This window comes from Taudactylus pleione, unplaced genomic scaffold (genome assembly GCF_031769625.1).
Source record: "Taudactylus pleione unplaced genomic scaffold, aTauple2 ptg000230l, whole genome shotgun sequence".
NCBI classification, from domain to species: domain Eukaryota; kingdom Metazoa; phylum Chordata; class Amphibia; order Anura; family Myobatrachidae; genus Taudactylus; species Taudactylus pleione.
Window position 1 is genome coordinate 2573365 of NW_028284632.1, and position 15784 is coordinate 2589148.

A 15784-nucleotide genomic window follows, 5' to 3' on the forward strand; every position below is an offset into this window, starting at 1 on the left:
GCAGGGACACATTAATTGCCAGCTTGTTTTGTGGGGGCCCAAACGAACCAATCATTTCAGCCACAGTTGTGTGGCAGACCCTGGCGCTGAAATGATTGGTTTGTTAAAGTGTGCATGTCCTGTTTATACAACATAAGGGTGGGTGGGAGGGCCCAAGGACAATTCCATCTTGCACCTCTTTTTTTTCTTTGCATTATGTACAGTTTGGGGCCTAGTTTTTCAAACTGCCATCCTGTCTGCCACTGCAGTTTCACGCCTAGATGGGTCACGTGTTTGTGCCGCCCACTCGTGTCGCTTAGCATAGTCATCCAGCTACCTCGGTGCAACGTTTTGGACATAAAAACACTATTGCGAGGTGTGAGGTGTTCAGAATAGACTGGAAATGAGTGGAAATTAAGGTTATTGAGGTTAATAATAGCATAGGAGCAGAAAAACCTACAAATTCTGTGATTTTAGCTGTTTTTATGCTTTTTTTCAAAAAAATACAGATCCAAAACACAAAACCCAGAACCCAAAACACGGAAGGGTGGTTTTGGCAAAACCAATCCAGATCCAAAACACGAAGAAAGATCCAGATCCAAAACCAAAACACAAAACACGAAAAGTGGCCGGTGCACACCCCTAATTAGAAGTAACTATTTTCACATCGGAAACATTTTCATTGTTGTGCAGTGATTCGGGAAATGCTCAATATGGGTGTGAGCGGGGTCATCGGTGCGGGGCCTGGTCCGGCCCGAGATCCAGTGACCGCTGGACAGGCAGGCGTCGGCAGTTCGGGCGGCGCGGTGCGGCGGCGGAGGACGGGGCTGGACGAGCTTGCATCTGGAAAGATTCAAGCTCGTCCAACCACTAGCGCGGATTTTGAATTAGGCGCCGCTGGCGAGCCAGTAATGGCTCGCCGGCGGACAGCCAATCCGAGTCTGGCACGGCGGGCCAATTGTGGCTCACCGCGTCATGGCTCCGCCCCCTCGCGGCTCCATATATTAGGCGCCGCTGAGCGGGGCGAGTCAGTCCGTCGGCGGAGATCAAGCCAGGAAGACCGTCCGCGGAGGAGAAGAGTTCCAGAGGCGCAGGAAAACGCCGGAAGACGCCGTGTTCAACAGCTGAAGACGGAGGCGCTGTTGCTGGAGGAGGAAGACGGCGGCGGGCGGCGGTCAGCGGAGCCGAAGCTGAGGACCGGAGAGCTCTGCAGTGGAGGAAAGTTAAAGAGCTTATCGAAGTTCCCCACTGCAGGCTCTCCCAACGAACAGGGTAGGCGGCCGTGGGCCACCTTTACTTATATTTAATAATAAGTACATCAAGTGTTGTCGGGCTTAAGGCCCGTGGGTATCATCAGGCACTAGGCCTGTGGCCACGTAGTAGGGCACAAGGCCCCGGGGATAGCAGGGGGCATTAGGCCCTGTAGGGAAAATCCTTAGGCGCTACAGTCAGCAACCTGGGCATTAGGCCCAGGTTGTTTAGGCTCAAATAGGCGGCAGACCAGCATATAAAGTGGTCTGGGCATTAGGCCCAGGTCACTGAAATGACCCTCTGGTAGTACTGCGCATAAAGTGGTCTGGGCAGTAGGCCCAGGTCACTAAAACGACCCTCAGAGGCAGCCCTACATATAAGGTGGTCTGGGCATTAGGCCCAGTTCACTAAAAGACCATTAGGTTCACTAGTGGTGGCCCAGCTCCAAAGTGATCTGGGCGTTAGGCCTAGATTCCTAGGAAGGTGGGTTTAAAGTGAAAGGCATCCTGGTAAGAACCAAAAGCGATCATCCACAGGTCGGCGGACCTGTGCCACAGAGTGACCGGTGCTGGAGGTCTGTACCACTGGGTACAGAGTGCTGATAAGCGGTTCAAGGGATAAAGTAATCCGAGTAATAGGCTCGGATCACTCGCGTTAGCCCCAGCTGGGTGAGGTTGAATACTGGGCATAGATTACTGAGTAAGCCCTCTCGGGAGTCAGTGCAAGGGGCTGTGCGGCTTCGGTTCTGAACCCCTGCAGGGGGAGCTCTGAAGATTTAGTCTAGTAGGTCAAGGCAGCGGTGTGTTCATAGAAAGGCGCAGACAGGGCCGGCCGGCCGGGAAGAGAAAGAGAGGGACAGCTGAGACGAGAGTGTTTCCGCTAGAGGTGTATTGTCCCCAAGCCTAGTTAATATAGTGTGTAAGAAGACGTTTATTTGTTGTTTGCCCTGAATCTTCTCGTTATAGCAGAGAGTTCACGGAGGAAGTTTCTGGAAGTAAGGTTCAAGCTTCCAGGCATACAAAGAGGTAACCCCGTTGGTACAGCATTGTTTGCGTGTTTGTCCGTGAAGGAAGGGGGGGATTGTTTTGTTTGATTCTCAGGGGCGGCGGACGACCCGTCAAGGTGACAAGGGGGCTAGTGTGAGTATCTCTCGGTGTCTGTCTGTTTTTCATTGGAGCGTTCGATAGGGGATCTCTCACAACGATGAGAGATCCAAACATCCTATACTTTCTCTTCCTCTGTCTGTTCTTCCTTTGAACACCGGTTAGGGGATCTCTCACAACGGTGTGAGATCCAAACTACACCTGAGTGTGTGAGCACTGTATAGGTGAAAACTGGGTAGCTGAGGCCCCGTGCCAATGATGACCATTCACCCAACCGGTGAAGGTCGCGTTCATCCCCAGCGGTTATTGTGTCACCAAGCATAGGAGGATTGTTATTGAATACCCCATTCTTTTACAGCGTCAGGCTGGTTTGAACCTGAAAACACAACGGTGAAGAGGATCCGGATCGTAGATCAGTTGGCAATTTGGGAATGAAGGCTCTAGGACTCTGCCGCGGAAAAGTGGTGAGTGTTGGCTGACGAGACATCGCTAGGGCTCACATGGGAATTCAAAAAATGTACCTTTAAACTCATATTGCAGCCAAGGTTTCTGTAACTATTAAGCATTTCACTGACAATTTCTTTATAGTTTCGATCCTTGACATTGCCTAAAAATTTTAAAATCACTTGTTTGAACGAAGTCCACGCGGAAAGTTCCACAATATTCATTACACACCCTAAATGTTCATCTATTATTAACTTTCTAATGTCAGGGCCTGTAAAAATTCCTTCCTGCAGTTTAGCATTGGATAGGTTAGGGAATTTGGTGCAAAGATATTCTCCATCTTTAGGCAGTGCTTTTACAAATTGTTTCATCAGTCCTAATTTTATATGTAGAGGTGGAAGTCAAACTTTATTTGGATCTACTAAACTGGATTTGATAACATTATTTTTCTTAAATTTCTAAACTTTTTTGGGCAAGGGTTAAAATGAGCCAGCACAGGGCAAAACTGTGTTGCATCTGTTGTATTTGGTTCCACCTTCGCCAGCTCACCTTGTAGTTGTTGTGTGTGCGCAATGTTCCGTTAGACAGTATGGGGTTTAGGCCCTTTGTAAATTTCAGCTCCAGGCCCATGTGGACCTTAATCTGGCACTGGGCGGGGGGAAGTTTTATAACGAGAACTGAATTGCAACGTTCTATAATACCGACTGAATTCATTTAAGACAATGTTTTATAATAAATGTAGACAGAATACATTACTTTAAAGAATATGAAAAAAATGACTTATTCATAAATACACGTTTTGCAGAAAAACGTGATGTGATATGCAAAATCGGCAGTCATTTTCGTGTTCAGAAGCCAAAAATCTATAAGTATCACATAAATTTGTTAAAAAAGCTTTTTCATAGCAGACCTGTGTTATCAGGGAAATCCGCCCAATATCCGCAGATCGCCCCTATAATTGTAGCGTATGTGTGGGCGACCGAAGGTTAAATATCGCTCGGTCGGGCATGCTGAATTGTCCAGCATGCCCATGCGATATTTATGAGTTAAACTGTCGGCCGCATTGGGCAGTGTATGCCCAGCCGCGGCTGACAGACAGACAGACATTTCCTGTGTTCCTTCTCATGGAAATGTCTCCTCCACCGGGGGCGGAGCGCAGATGTCGGAGCTAATACACTGTGAGATATCTGTCGGTCTGCCAGGCATTTTATCTGGTTGTGTATGCCCAGCTTTACTGTGATCGCTAGTCCTGTATATGCTGGTATTATGACACACAATACACTTTGCATGACGCATATTATAGCTGGTTAAGTGCTAATTATGCCCTCTTCATGGACTGGCCACACTCTCCCTAAACTCAAGCATTTGGAAACCCCCCCTCTAGGTATCCTGCGTTTGGCACTGAGCCGGTTTGCCCTCTGCAGTAAGACAGTTAATCACCCTCTGGTTATTAGCAAATTCATTTGAGCATTTACGTACAGTATCACTTTGCAGTATGGGAAGCCAAGGAATTACCAGCAGTATTACAATTGTGTACTGCATTTCCCATTATTACTCGGCGACATAAATGTTTACCATAAATCAGGGTGAAATATAAACTATTCCATATAGAGCGGGGAAATATCATTAATTGTTTTCACTGGCAACCACTAGCTTTGACCTCTTTGACTCGATATTTAATCTACAAAAATAAGCAATTGCACTCGTTCATTTCATACATCCCTTGCACACGCTCATAAGATATATCAGCCGCCTTTTAATTATCCTGCAAATGATTCTATTAAGCATTCTCCTTGCATATTAAGTGGAGCAGACATTGTTTGCAGTTTCCCTGGCTGCCTGTGAGTAGAATGTGGGCAGACACAGAAAAATCAAATTATTTCCCTAAATGAAAACAACTTGTGCTGAAGCAGCCATTTGGAATAATGACAGACTGACCTGTTACCTCATATCCCACCATTACTGAAATGGCGACAAAAATGTGTCACGTACAAACAAGCCGATACACTATTACAGTAAATCTAAGAAATCTGGAGATATGGAACACAAAGTATGCTTTTATCATGCTTATCACAGCTAGTGTAATGCTGTTACAGCTCGCACTCTCCCAGAGTAGCAGACACTATAACGAAAGTCTGCCGGTATGGAGTGACCGCTTGTCTGGCTGTGAAAACAGCTTATTAAAACCCTACTCAGCTGGCTGGCACGCTAATAAATTAGGCAGCTATGCAGCAGAAAACGCTGGTGTTGAGCCAAGTACTGTGCAAATAAAAGAAGTGCAAAAATAAAACTGAGTATGATAATTCCATTTACAAAAAAAGTGTTTTCTAATAAACTTACAGTATTAGGATCAAAATACACGTTTGTAAATTCCACATACCTGTGAGTGTTCGAACACACACTGATGTTTGGCCTCTGGTGGAGAAATATTGTTTCGTTGGGTTGTTATGGGTTACAGGCACTTCTATGCAGCCTTTGGAGTGTCTGACCAGCCCTTTTCCACTTCAAACTGCATCTTGTGTTACCTTCTCTGCAGGTATTAGCTCTGTGCATGAATCATACTATACACTAGATCAGTGGTTCTCAAACTCGGTCTTCAGGACCCCACACAGTTCACATTTTGCAGGTCACCCAGCAGGTGCACAGGTGTATTCATTACTCACTGACACATTTGAAAAGATCCACATGTGGAGCTAATTATTACACTTTTTATTCTGTGAGGATACCTGGAAAAAATGCACTGTTTGGGGTCCTGAGGACCGAGTTTGAGAACCTGTGCACTAGATCAGTGGTTCTCAAACTCGGTCCTTAGGACCCCACACGGGTCACGTTTTCCAGGTCACCCAGCAGGCGCACAGGTGTATTCATTACTCACTGACACATTTTAAAATATCCACAGGTGAAGCTAATTATTTCACTTGTGTTTCTGTGAGGATAAATGGAAAATATGTACTGTTTAGGGTCCTGAGGACTGAGTTTGAGAACCTGTGCACTAGATAATGCAAGCAGACTAAAGACCGCATACTTACCATGCTGTCCCCAGGGAGATCTGAAGGGGGTATGTACTGGTTTGTGTGTGTGTGCGAATCTCAACATCACAGCCCCATCCTCTTCTTCTGCAATCTGGTGGTCTACTCTGCTTAGTGCCTGGGAGAACTCCCCAAAATTTGGGGGTCTCTCAGGAGAGTAGGCAAGTGTGAAAGGCAGCTTGGCGAGGATGCAACTTGGAATAGAAATACAGTATACTGTAAGACTTGTTTTAAAATTGCATGCACGCCCCTCTGTGGCACATAAAAATGCATTTCGCTGCACTGCTCAGGAAAAGGGAAGCCATATTTCTGAGGTTTTCTTAATTTCCTTAGTGTTTTCTGTCCCATGCTGACCAGGCTAGGACTGCTTCACGTTATGGCAGGTGCTCTCACTGTTACAGACTTACAGTGTGTCCACCATGGCATATGCTGATTTTGAAGGTGAAACCCAATCTTGATGTCCCTCTCTCTGCTTCAGCAATAACCAGTCCAAGCATCGGCACTGATACTAGTTATTAATTTTTAGTGCAATCTATTTTTTTTTTTTATCTTAACTTGTGTTACGAGATCTACTGCCCATTTATTTTCCGGCTAGCCAGGTCCTGTATGTGCATATCCATTGAGATGGGCCTGGCAAAGTGGTAAGCATCACTCAGCTGCCTCTGCAAGATTTTAAAGATTGATTGTGGTACTGTAACAGATCATTTTCGGTCTTAATGCTGCATGTTAATAAATAGGCCTTATATAGCTTCACTGTCTATTACTTTTGTACAAGTGATAACAACTTATTCAAGTGTTAATTTGTCTCTGCAAATTAAATGTCATCTTATTTTGGTCAGTGCTTACACAGAGATATATTAATGAATGGAGGGGGGGGGCATGTACAGTGCCCTCACCCCTCCTCTGTACTACGGACCTCCTAGTGGAACCTGTTCATGTTGCAAGGTGTGCCCCCCCTGACCAATGTGCCCAATGTGTAGCAAACACACTGCACCCCTTTATAGATACCCCTCTGTGCTTACCTGGTGATTTTTAAGCACATACAGGAAAACCCTCTAGTGTTTTTATAGGCAGGAGCAGATATATCTCATATTATCAGATCTCTGGATCATGAAGAACTTCTGCTCTGAACCCTCTGAAGGCACTTTGGTTGGCATCCAAATCATGCAACAGGCTACTTTTTTGATCCAGTAAATTTGGAATCTTTTGACTTAATAGTTTCCAAGTCAGTTTAAGTGGAAATGGGTAAACAAAGGCTTTACATGCTCAATAATAAACATGACAGGCTCACTCTGGATCACTGATGTGTGACTGCTGCAGATGCAGTTATGGCCCAGTGATCCTTCAACTACATCTTTTTATTTTCAAATACTGAATAATGCATTCTCTAGGGGTTATTCACTAACTTTGCTGTAAATGTGCAGAATCTCGCAGCAATAAATAAAAATCATTTTATATCTGTCTAGAGACTGAAAGCAAATGTCCGATTGGTTGTTATGGTTTAGTGCACATTTAAACCTTTCAACAATGTTAGGAAATAATCCTTTTCTTCTTCCTAGGTCAGCTCGCTCACCCTTAATTCATTCAGGCCGCCGCCCCCTCCACCCTCTTTCCTCACAGCGCCCCGCTCCGCAGCACGCATCGCCGCAAAATATATATTTTTTAATCCTGAGGGAGCGTGGCCACACCTCCCGCGATTAGGCCTCGCTCCCTTCCCCCAGGCCCAGCGCAGCTCTCAGCGCCCCTGAATTCATTATCTTACCCACTGCATGATCTAAGATAGAACAGATGGAGGTAAAAAATGCACTGTTTAATCTTATACTGACTTTCCCCTGCAGCTCCTACATTAGGATTGAGAATGCCAGTTAGTTTATTGTGACATCAATGACCACAGCCCTTTGCATGATTCCACTTTTTCCTGCAGCTCACCTCAGCTATTTCCACCCACCCCCTCAATTCTGAATTTGATAATGTTTTCAGGTATGGCATATGCATGTGGTGTCAAGGGAGTAATAGGAACAGTAACAGCCCATGATCCTGCTATAAAGCCCATAGGCACTAGGTAGGGATTGCCATCAGTAGGTTAACCATCAATGGTTATCAGTAGGTTTACCATCAATGGTTATCGATGGTGTCATTGGCCGTTAACATCAATGGTATGAAACCATCGATGGGGAACCATCATTGTTTTTCACTCACTGATGGACATACCTGCTCTCTTACTCAAGAGGGAAGCACACCAATCACATTTTCGGGTGGGGCTTAGCAGGTTGGCCAAACACAGGGATGTGGCCACATCCATTTGTTGACACAAATGGAAAAAATACCATGTGCCTTGCATGGCTACCTCAGACAAGCCAGGGCCTGGGTAATTAGCATCCACCCCTTCTTGGCACCCATGCTAGTAGCCCAGCAAGAAATGGACTGTTTGCACAAATGTACACAAGCACTGTGCGCCACGGCCAGGTCCCGTTAGCTTAGGGAACCGTCAGCTTTTTCGTGTCACAAACTCTGCGCTTAGATTATGGGCTGAGTTATTAATACACTCATATGTAAAGTACCAGCATACCTTTAGTTTGCTCACCGATGTGGACATCAACATGCCGCAGATGGTAGATGGGGTGAAGTGGGGCTCTCCAAACATTGCAATGTGGCCTAGTCGCCTAGATGTCCCTCTTTGGCATTGCACAAAGCTATGCAAACTCTCAATTAAGATCAGGCACTGCAAGGTGTGACTGACTAACTGCATCCTTTCCTGCAAGACAATCCTTTGAAACTCATAACATAGAGAGATTTTTCTCTGTGTTTTATACATAATATAATAGAGTGTCACAAGATCAGGACACGCTGGCAAACAAGAAATAAACAGGAGATGGAAAACACACCGATGGCCTCACTGCAGCAGCAGCTTATTCTAAGTAGAGATTGTAGCAATTTGCTTTCAAACAAGTCATTTTCACTAGTTGACACATTCATTAACCCAAGGTAGAAAAATTATTTTGCTGCATGGATTTTTCACCAATCAATATATTAGTCATTCAGGCACGTATCATTAGGGCTGGCGCTGAGGTCCATCTCTCTGTCCAACTGACTGATATGGTACAACGTCAAGTACAGACCGCTGAGTTCTCCAGGTCACCAAGCTTGGTAGATTTGTCCCTTTTGCATTTTAATTAGTTTGCTCTTAATGACATCCTTAAATATGCTTTAGAAATCAGACAGTGTTTTAAGGTGGCAGCACTGGAATTGTAATTAAGTAAATACTCAGCCATGTAATCATTACACTACCAGTTCAGTTTCTTGTTTAATATCTGCTTGTTTATTAGCCATACTGTATGAAGGTGACGGGGAAAATGTAAACCAAATAAAAAAAAAAAAAAGCAAAAACAATTCCGGTAAAGGAGTATTTCACCCTGGGATTCGCGTTGAAAGTAAATCTTTTTCAGATCAATGAATCAATTAAAAATTGCCAGGGCACATGAGTGATGCTCAGCTCCTGAGTGGTACTGGCTGGCAGGGTTAAGAGTACCCACAGACAACGCAGGTTGCGGGATTTGATAAATGGTGTCCAGACTATAGATAGACAGTAAAGAGGTCGACACCAGATTTTAGACAGGCAATAAGTTAACAGGGACAATAAATTGACAGGGACACAAGGTCGACACAATAATTGTTGACATGGAAGAAGGTTTTGTTAGGGTTAGGCACTTACCCCCGACGTTTAGGGTTAGGCACCAGGAGGGAGGGTAAGGGTTAGGCACTAGAAGGGACAGTTAGGGTCAGGCACCTATCCCGATGGTTAGGCACCAGGAGGGAGGGTTAGGCACCAAGGGTAGGGTTATAGTGAAGTTTAGGGTTAGAAAAAAAAAAAAACATGTGTTGACCATTTGTGTGTCAACCATGTGTACCTGTCGACCTTCTTCCATGTCGACCAGGGGCGTATCTATAATGGGTGCAGGGTGTGCGGGGAACATGGGCCCCTGGGTCCAGGGGGGCCCTGCACCGCACACCCTGCACCCATAATATTACTTACCTCTCCGGAGTCCCACGTCAGTGCGGGGGTCCGGCGCTGTAAAACGACTGGAAGATGGCCGCAGCGGCCATTTTCCCGTCGTTTGCGCATGCACAGTACAGGTAAAATGGCCGCCACGGCCATTTTCCCGATGACCTGTGCATACACTATAGACTCTGGGCACACTCTAGTGCCCAGAGTCTATAACTCCGGCGCTGGCCGCGCACAGCTCAGTGCGCTGCTGGCTTCTGGGCGGAGAGGAGGGGGCCCATGTCAGAGACTGCACACGGACCCCCTCCTCTCTAGAAACGCCCCTGATGTCGGCATTTACTGTGTTGACCTTTTGTCCCTATCTATCTTTTATACCAGAACATTGATAAATAGGAGAAACCCTATCTGTGGAAAAAACAGGCTCTTCTCCCATTTAAAACTTCATCCCTAAGGCACAAACTGACCATGTATATGGTTTGTAAGGCAATGTTCAACTATCTATCTAGTTTACCTATTACATTATATACATAAAAATTATAGATCCATCCTTGTCCCAAAAATAATTCAGCTTGTGTTGAACCTATATTGTAGTTACAATGCTTAAAGGAAAATTCAGTATCAGACGAGGAAAGGGACTTTCTATGTCCACATCCCCAAATGGAGCCAAATAGCCCAGTTCTAATACTAAGGATCAGATTAAATTAGCCATGAAAAGCTGTTGTTTTGCTAAAAGTTTTTGCACGTGCGAACTTTTTGCACAAACATGCGTATCGTGCGATCCTATTGTCAAACTTTTCGCACGTGCGAATTCGCCATAGACAACAACCGACTAACTGTTTTCACCATCTCAGAGCAGGTGAAAAATTGTGCAAAATCCCTATTTTTGTTTAAAAATGTGAGGACTTGGCGCAGAACCCCTTGGACACACCCCTAATGACAAATTAGGCAAAAATATTTTTTTAATTAGCTTAATTTGGCCAATAATTACATGTCAATTTTGGGGTGAAAAATTAAAAGTAGTAAAAAGTGGGTTTAAAAGTAGTAGGTCAGGATTTTGGGGGTTTGTATGGATGGGACATGTGTTGTATACATTGGAGTTCCCGGAACTATTCAATTGACGTGTTGTTAAGTCCGACTAGAAGTCTGAAAGTGCCGGTTACCGTGTCTTATGCTGGGTGTTTAATCACGGTAACCGGCATTCTCCGACTAAAGTACCACCCATGAGGCTGTTAGCACCACGCTAAGCCAGAAAACAGCATTGTGGCCGGCACTTAAGTTGGGTTTCTGCATGTGCCTCAGGAGGGTGCAAGCAGAAGCGCTGAATTGAATCGCCCCCATGAGCTTACGGTCCCGCAGCACTTGGGCCATATTGCTTTGCCACCTAATCACCTCGGTCGAGAGGAAACATTTTACCCCTTTTCAGACACTTTATGGAGTCGAATTTTGAAATATCCCTGCTTAGTGGGTGCTTAAGCCACGGAAGGAATATACTCTCCTTACTTCATGTTTCTAGGTGCAGTGGTTTGGGCAGAGCCTACATGAGACAGGACTTTTGTTTTTCTATACTAAAAGTACTACTGTCTGCACTCGGCATTATGCTGTCGACATCAAACATTCCCAATCCCCTACTCACCCACATTGAGTTCCCTAGATCTCAATGCCTGGAAATCAGGAAAAGCTTTTGGACCGACTTGTTAGATGAATTGTTATGATTGGGTGGGTGGGATCACAGTTCCACCAACTCCACTATAAACATAAAAAGTGCTGCTTTCTCTTTACATAAATAACTGATTAGAGTTATTGGTCCAGACGAGCAGATATAGAAGATCCCCGCCTTTAATCAATTCATATGAGTAGTTTGTAATGTTGGAGGACTTGGTGTGACCAGCAACTGTACAGCGCTATGCTGCCTTCTCTAGTTCACATCCAAGCACATTCCCCTTTTACAGGCCAGTATCCCACTCCTCGTGTGTCTGCTACCAATTATAATACAATATGTGGGGTCTATGTACTAAGCCTTGGAGAGAGATAAAGTACCAACCAATCAGCTTCAAACAAACCCTGTAAAGTGACAAGCTCACTGGTTGGTACGTTATCTCTCTAAAAGGCTTTAGTACATGGACCCCTGTGTATGGTAAATGGTGTCTTTCCTTTTTGCTTTTAAATAAATACAGTATATCCACAAAATACTTCTGACAGAATGAGATAATATTAATACATAAAGAATAAATGCGTCAATTTGTATTTCTTATAACTTTCTATATTTTGTGCAGTTACTGTAAAAATGTACAACACAAATACACGCTGTACCTAAACACAACATGCATCTTACTCTATATTAGGGGTGTGCACCGGCCACTTTTCGTGTTTTGTGTTTTGGTTTTGGATCTGGATCTTTCTTCGTGTTTTGGATCTGGATTGGTTTTGCCAAAACCACCCTTCCGTGTTTTGGGTTCTGGGTTTTGTGTTTTGGATCTGTATTTTTTTGAAAAAAAGCATAAAAACAGCTAAAATCACAGAATTTGTAGGTTTTTCTGCTCCTATGCTATTATTAACCTCAATAACCTTAATTTCCACTCATTTCCAGTCTATTCTGAACACCTCACACCTCACAATAGTGTTTTTATGTCCAAAAGGTTGCACCGAGGTAGCTGGATGACTATGCTAAGCGACACGAGTGGGCGGCACAAACACGTGACCCATCTAGGAGTGACACTGCAGTGGCAGGCAGGATGGCAGTTAGAAAAACTAGGCCCCAAACTGTACATAATGCAAAGAAAAAAAGAGGTGCAAGATGGAATTGTCCTTGGGCCCTCCCACCCACCCTTATGTTGTATAAACAGGACATGCACACTTTAACAAATCAATCATTTCAGCGCCAGGGTCTGCCACACAACTGTGGCTGAAATGATTGGTTCGTTTGGGCCCCCACAAAACAAGCTGGCAATTAATGTGTCCCTGCACAAACTGGCTCTACGGAGGCAAGATGTCATCCTCATCCTCCTCATCCACCGATTCCTCACCCTCTTCAGTGTGTACATCCTCATCCTCACAAAGTATTAACTCGTCCCCACTTGAATCCACCACCACAGGTCCCTCTGTACCTTCTGGAGGCTGGTCTCCCTGGAAGAGCTGATAATTCATTTTGATGAACATCATCTTCTCCACATTCTGTGGAAGCAACCTCCTACGCCTTTCGCTGACAAGGTTCCCGGCTGCACTAAACACTCTTTCGGAGTACACACTGGAGGGGGGGCAACTCAGGTAAAATAGAGCCAGTTTGTACAGGGGCCTCCAAATTGCCTCTTTTTCCTGCCAGTACAGGTATGGACTGTCTGACATGCCTACTTGGATGCTGTCACCGATGTAATCCTCCACCATTCTGTCAATGGTGACAGTATCATATGCAGTGACAGTAGACATGTCAGAAATTGTTGCCAGGTCCTTCAGTCCGGACCAGATGTCCAAACTTGGTCCTGCCTGCCCTGCATCACCGCCAGCGGGTTGCTTAGGATACCTAAGTTTTTTCCTGGCAGCCCCAGTTGCGGGAGAAAATGAAGAAGGAGCCGTTGACGTGTCACGTTCCGCTTCAGCTGGCAGTGTGTTCACCAGCAGGTCTTTGCACCTCTGCAGGCTTGTGTCGGCCGGAAAGAGAGACACCACATAGGCTTTAAACCTAGGATCGAGCACGGTGGCCAAAATGTAGTGGTCTGATTTCAACAGATTGACCACCCTGGAATCCTGGCAAAGCGAATGAAGGGCTTCATCCACAAGTCCCACATGCCGAGCGGAATCGCTCCGTCTTAGCTCCTCCTTCACTTTCTCCAGCTGCTTCTGCAAAAGCCTGATGAGGGGAATGACCTGACTCAAGCTGGCAGTGTCTGAACTGACTTCACGTGTGGCAAGTTCGAAGGGCTGAAGAACCTTGCACAACACGGAAATCATTCTCCACTGCGCTTGAGTCAGGTGCATACCCCCTCCTTTGCCTATGTCATAGGTGGATGTATAGGCTTGTATGGCCTTTTGCTGCTCCTCCATCCTCTGAAGCATATAGAGGGTTGAGTTCCACCGCGTCACAACCTCTTGCTTCAGGTGATGGCGGGGCAGGTTCAAGAGTGTTTGCTGGCGCTCCAGTCTTCGGCACGCAGTCGCTGAATGGCGAAAGTGGCCAGAAATTTTTCGGGCCACCCAAAGCGTCTCCTGCACGCCCCTGTCGCTTTTCAGAAAATTCTGCACCACCAAGTTTATTGTGTGAGCAAAACATGGGACGTGCTGGAATTTGCCCAGATGTAATGCCCGCACAATATTGGTGGCGTTGTCAGATATCACAAATCCCCAGGAGAGTCTAAGTGGGGTAAGCCACTGGGCGATGATTTCCCTCAGTTTCTCTAAGAGGTTGTCGGCGGTGTGCCTCTTACTGAAACCGGTGATACACAGCGTAGCCTGCCTTGTAACGAGCTGGCGTTTCTGAGATGCTGCTACTGGTGACGCTGCTGCTGTTGCTGCGTAAGGTGATACATCTACCCAGTGGGCTGTCACAGTCATATAGTCCTTAGTCTGCCCTGTTCCACTTGTCCACATGTCCGTGGTTAAGTGGACATTGTGTACAACGGCATTTTTCAGGACACTGAGGACACTTTTTCTGACGTTTCTGTACAGTCTCGGTATCGCCTGCCTAGTGAAGTGGAATCTAGACGGGATTTGGAACCGGGGACACACTACCTCCATCAATTGTCTAAATCCCACTGCACTAATGGCGGATACCGGACGCACGTCTAACACCAACATAGCAGTCAAGGCCTCAGTTATACGTTTTGCTTCAGGATGACTGCTGTCGTACTTCATCCTCCTCGCTAAGGACTGTTGGAGGGTCAATTGTTTAGTAAAAGTAGTGGTGTTCCTACTTCCTCTCTGGGATGATGAACGACTCCCAGCAGCAGCAGCAACAGCAGCAGCGGCAGCAGTAGGCGTAGCAATGCAGGATCCTCCGGAGGAATCCCGGATAGGAGAGTCAGTCATGCCAGTGATATGGCCTGCAGGACTACTTCCGATCCTGACTAAGGAGGAAATTGACGAGGAGGGAGTTGACGGTGTGGTTTGCAGGCGCTTGGATACAACAGGACAACGGGATTTAGGTGTCCCTGGACTGCTTACGGTCTGAGCCAAAGTTTCTGAACTTGACAGTAACTTTTTATGAACGCGCTGCAGGTGCCGTATAAGGGAGGATGTTCCTAGGTGGTTGACGTCCCTACCCCTACTTATTTCACCTTTACATATGGTACATATGGCAAGACAGTTGTTGTCCGGATTTGGATAGAAATATTGCCAGACCAAAGAGGTGGAATGTTTGGTCTTCTGCCCAGGCATGACCGTGATGGGCTTTTTCATCCCACGGACAACAACTGTCTCCCCCGGAGCCTGATTTAAACAAACCACATCACCATCAGAATCCTCCTCGCCAACTTCCTCCTCAGCGCCAGCTACACCAGTATCCTCATCCTGTTGTACTTCAACAGTGACATCTTCAATTTGCATATCAGCAAGTGGACTGTGGGTGCTCCTTTCAGCACTTGCAGGGGGCGTGCAAATGGTGGAAAGAGCCACCTCTTCCCGTCCAGTGCTGGGAAGGTCAGGCATCGCAACCACCACCACACTTGGACTCTCTTTGGGGATTTGTGATATCTTCTTAGAAAGCACAGTTCTTCGCTGTGCTTTTGCCAGCTTAACTCTTTTGATTTTTTTAGTGGGAGGAGTGCTTCCATCGTCATGTGAAGCTGAACCACTAGTCATGAACATACTAGGGATCGACCTTAGCCGTTCCTTGCCACTCCGTGTCGTAAATGGCATATTGGCAAGTTTACGTTTCTCTTCAGCTGATTTAAATGTCTTTTTCAAGGTCATTTTCCTGAACTTTGCCATTTGGGATTGTATGTGCCCTCTACTATGACATTGGGCATCGGCCTTGGCAGACGACG

The 15784-nt window shown here is 45.8% G+C and overlaps 1 protein-coding gene across 1 annotated transcript in view; it reads left to right on the plus strand.

Annotated features, from left to right (window-relative positions):
- Window positions 1-15784, plus strand: part of AGBL4 (AGBL carboxypeptidase 4) — a 2679639-nt gene that overhangs the window by 990238 nt on the left and 1673617 nt on the right. The window lies entirely within an intron of this gene.